The sequence below is a fragment of the Anoplophora glabripennis genome, unplaced genomic scaffold (genome assembly GCF_000390285.2).
Source record: "Anoplophora glabripennis isolate ALB-LARVAE unplaced genomic scaffold, Agla_2.0 scaffold103, whole genome shotgun sequence".
NCBI lineage: Eukaryota > Metazoa > Arthropoda > Insecta > Coleoptera > Cerambycidae > Anoplophora > Anoplophora glabripennis.
Genome location: NW_019416259.1, coordinates 908,092 through 913,457, shown reverse-complemented (window position 1 = coordinate 913,457; position 5,366 = coordinate 908,092).

Below are 5,366 nucleotides of genomic sequence, written 5' to 3'. Positions count from 1 at the left end.
ATGTCTATACGATTAGAATTAACATTACAAAATAAAAAGTTTTTACTTTTTCTCTAATCATACGAATAATTTGTTCTATTAGCCTCAAACGGATTTAAACGGATGCAAACTACCCCTCATGTTCACCCCCAAAAACAGTATTTCTGTGACATCTCGGGTTCTAATCAATATTTTGGAATGAAACGAAATGGCAATTACTTCTTATAAAAAAAAACAGATATTTCACAAATAATTTTTTCTATTGGTCTAAAACGGATTTAAACTGATGCAAACTACCCCTGATGTTCATCCCTCAAAAACGGGTTCGGTATTTTCCATTTTGTTTCATTCCAAAATATTTATTAGAACCCGAGATATCACGGATATACTGTTTTTGGGGGTGAATATCAGGGGTAGTTTGCATCAGTTTAAATCCGTTTTAGACCAAGAGAAAAAATTATTCCTATGATTAGAGAAAAAGTGAAGACATTTTTCGCACACTAGTGGATTACTAGGGGGTTGTTCGCCCCCTAAAATGAGAAATTATTATTTTTTTCATATTTTTTATTTTTTTTTTAACAAATATGAATTTTTATATACAGGGTGGTCACGATGTAATGGGCCAAAATTCATGACTAGATTCCTGACGTGAAAATATTGCGATTTAGACAAACTCACCTTAGTCCAAATGTTGATACTTACAGAGATACAGGGTGTTTAATGCAAAATATTATTTTAGTTTTTTCTTATTTATTTCATAATAAATGCTCATATCGAGATGAAATTTTGGTGTTAGGGGTTTTCTGGGGCGAGAGATTGAAATATATCCATGGTTTGCTTGTAGCTCATAGAGAGCGCCACCTGCGCTAGGTCGAATGCGTTGAAAACGACAGAACTTTTTTATCTTTCAAAAATCTAATTCTCAGGTAGCAAATTCTGATTTTACAACTTCTTTTACACAAAAAAGCTATACTTTTTGATAGTCGCTATCTGGCACCGTTCTCGTAAAATTTGCCATTGAAAATTCCAATGTATTTGCATTCAATTACAAATCGGCAAAAATTTTCAAGTAGGCTTATGTTAAAATCCAATTTTGACATTTTCCACTTATCTTAGTGCTGTCAGTAATATTACAGTATTATTCGTGCCTTATTAAAAGTATTCTTTACTTTATGATCTAAATCGTAGTGCGAGATAACATGCCACGCCATAATTTATTTTCAAATGGAGAAATGCGCGATATGGTTTGCGTTTATGCGCAATCAGATTATGTTGGACGTCGAGCGCTTCGTCGGTATTCAGAGTTGTATCCGAATAGAAGGCAACCAAATCGGAAACTATTTCAAGAACTTTTTAATAGACTTGGAGAAACTGGTAGTTTTCGTCCTAAAAGAGACAACGCAGGGCGTACTGTTACAGTNCCAAACACGGAATCACTTGTGAAACATTTTATTTTTTTAAAAGAAGTAATTTCCATTTTATTTCATTTCAAAATATTGAGATGTCACAGAAATACTGTTTTTGGGGGTGAACATGAGGGGTAGTTTGCATCCGTTTAAATCTGTTTGCGGCTAATAGAACAAATTATTCATATGATTAGAGAAAAAGTAAAAACTTTTTATTTTGCAATGTTAATTCTAATCGTACATTTTTAGCACACTAGAGGGTTGTTCACTCCCTAAAAAGAGAATTTAATTTTGTTAATTAATCATATTTTTTATTTTGTTAACATGAATTTTCTTGTATATAAAAAATGTTTGAAAAATATAGTTTTTCTGAAATAAAAAATAAGGGTAGCAACCTCCAAACACGGAATCTAATGTGAAACATTTGTTTTTTTTATAAGAAGCAATTTCCATTTTTTTTTCAATCCTAAATATTGATTAGAACCCTAGATATTTAGAAAAAACTGTTTTGGGGGGCGAACTTTGAGGATGTATTTCACCCACCCCCTAAATATGTTTTTCCGCCGATAAAAAAAATATGTCATTTAATTTTTTATATTCTACAACCGAGTCTACAACATATATAAAAATATTGGAAATCAGAGAGTTCGGGTTGGGGTAGTTTCCTTGTTAGATCCTTCTTCGTTTGATTTAACCTAACAATAATTTTAGGGTAAATACTTACCTAAGTTACTTACATTTTACAACTTACCTTCGATGTGCGTTTATAAAACCGCAAGTAAATGTAAAATTAACAAGCCGTTCATTTTCATTAGACAAATAACACGTACGTTAAACTATAGCGACACCAAATCCCTTGCCTTTAAGAAACTCTGTTATAATTAAAGATAACGTGTTACAAACTATTTTATGTTGTAGTTACCCGTTATTTACGAGTTTGCATTTGTTTCATGTTTCATAACCTAAAAGACATCTGTCAGTTGTATGTGTTTTTGTCTAATACTGACTCTTGTTTATAATAATTTTGCATAATTATTATTAAAAATGTCGACACAAAAGCGTCTTCAAAAAACAACAAAATTGCAATACGANAGGTGAGTTTGTCTAAATCGCAATATTTTCACGTCAGGAATCTAGTCATGAATTTTGGCCCATTACATCGCGACCACCCTGTATAAAAAATGTTTGAAAAATATAATTTTTCTGAAATTAAAAATAAGGGTAGCAGCCTCCAAACACGGAATCTAATGTGAAACATTTGTTTTTTTATAAGAAGCAATTTACATTTTTTTCATTCCAAAATATTGATTAGAACCCCAGATATTTAGAGAAAACTGTTTTGGGGGCCGAACTTTGAGGATGTATTTCACCCCTTAAATATGTTTTTCCGCCGATAAAAAAAAAATATGTCATATAATTTTTTATATTCTACAACCGAGTCTACAGTATATATAAAAATATTGGAAATCGGAGGGTTCGGGTTGGGGTAGTTTCTTTGTTAGATCCATCTTCGTTTGATTTAACCTAACAATAATTTTAAGGTAAATACGTTACTTAAATTTTACAACTTACCTTCGATGTGCGTTTATAAAACCGCAAGTAAATGTAAATTTAACAAGCCATTCATTTTCATTAAACAAATAACATGTACGTTAAACTATAGCGATACCAAATTCCTTGCCTTTAAGAAACTCTGTTATAATTAAAGATAAACTATTTTATGTCGTACTTACCCGTTATTTACGAGTTTGCATTTGTTTCATGTTTCATAACCTAAAAGACATCTGTCAGTTATATGTGTCTTTGTCTAATACTGACTCTTGTTTATAATAATTTTACATAATTATTATTAAAAATGTCAACACAAAAGCGTCTTCAAAAAACAACAAAATTGCAATACGTAACAACAGTTAACGTTAACCTTAACGTTTAACCCTGAAATAACGTAACTGTTATTATAATAAAATGGGATACATACTCGGCCTGTATATCCTAAATATAGGTTCTTATTGGTCCAAAAAACGTATCGAAAAAGAAAAATTTCAAAAAGTTGAAATTAAGTTGCCCTTTACAACTAAAAAAGTAGGACGCGCAAAACAGCGTTATAAACAAATTGTCACAGAGTCAGACAAAATCGATAAATTTCCAGTAAAAGATATTTTTTTTTTCAGTAAATTAAATCGAAAAATTTACAGAATTGATAAAGACAATACAAAACCGATTACGTCTTTCTAGAAGTTAGACTTTCCACCCGTACTAGGTTCAGTGACAGTGATTTTTCCACACCTACGGACGCGAGCGTATAATAACAAGTTAGCAACGCTTGACAAGAACTTTGACCCAGACCGGTGTGTGTGTGTGTGTGTGTGTGTGCAGCTTCCAAGAAGGCACTCTCTTCTTCGATATCGGTCAAATAGCAATGGAAGATCGTTCTGAAATCACATCCGCACCTCAGGACTTTGACCGTTGCCATTCGTATTCGAAAATGTGAATGTTTGCATATGAGGATGATCTAATGCTGGGAAGCCACGCTTTTTTCTTCCAAGTCGTTCAAGCTTCATCTGTAGGCGGTTACGTAACATTTAATAATATCGTGTGTTCGTGTAGATGCTTCTTTTTTCTTGTGTTTGTAAAATAATGACAAATGAAACAATTTTTAACAAAGATAGTACCTAGAAGGTTGAACATTTCTCCTGCTTCGATTTAGGCTTCTTCTAATCTGATTCGTAGTTTTTTTTTCTGAAGAAGAGAGCGATATGTCCGTCGAACATCGAGAAGCCCAAATCAACGACTTGGTAACCACATCAACCATTGACAACTGTAAAACAATCTGAAGGTGATAAACAATGATGAAAGTCGTATAACAGAAATAAAACGTCACTTTTCGAATCACATTGAGGTTATGACTAGCGTCAGCGTACCATTTATATAACTAATTCGGTCCACTCCGATTACTAATTTGAAAGCTCTTTTTTTGATATGTCGGAACCAAATTTTTCAAAAACCATATGTCGATTTCCGAACATGCTTTCTCTAAGTCTATGCAATGCAATTCGTACGCCGGTTTGTTTTGATCGTCTTCGACGGAAACATTTAAATAAACATGAGAGAACAAAGTTTCTCTTTATTGCCAAACTTACCATTAAATATCTGAATAACGTTCTGTATTATTAATTTCACTTGCAATCGTTAATTATGACAACCAAGATTTTATAAAATAAACACTTTACGCAACCTGTGATAAGTCATAAGTGATGCTAATAGAAGTATTTCAAAAGTTTCAGAAGTCTAAAATCCCCAAAGTTTTATTAAAAAATGACACAAAATAAAACAAAAATATCTGAAGAGTCGAAAATCTCCCCCTCCCCCATTCTGCATTCTGCATAAAGGTTTTTTGTAACATGACGGCACTGAAAAGTGAAATCCGGTTATTTATAGATTCACTTATTTTAATTGATTTATCTCACAAAACAAAATCCTTTAAAAGTCTGTGAAAAGGTAGTTTTCCGGAAAAGTTTAATTACTTACTGCAACAACTTAAATTGAATATGATGTTTTTCAAATATGTAGTTATTTTTATGAAATGAACATTTGTATCTATAAATTACAATGAATTTTTGAACAAATACATTACCGCCATCTTTGAGTCAGTTCAGAAACCTGTAAAATTTTCTCCTATAATATAGTCGAATTTGTATCTGCCCAACAGATGTCGTCGATGTCTTTAGAACTTCATACAGATTACAGCATTTGTCACATTCATTACTTCCCAAATTTTCCGGCAGATGTCGCAGAATCGTTTCGTAACTTTGCGCAATCCACGGCAATCTAAGCTTTAAGTGTACCTTACGTAAAGGCGACATTCGTTTTCTTGATTGTCGTGGAATTGTGACGTGCCTCTTGCCGCGTAAGGTTTTTCCACCGTGAGACATCTCCGTTTGCCTTCTACACCCAGAATTCCCCTTACATAAATAAAGACGG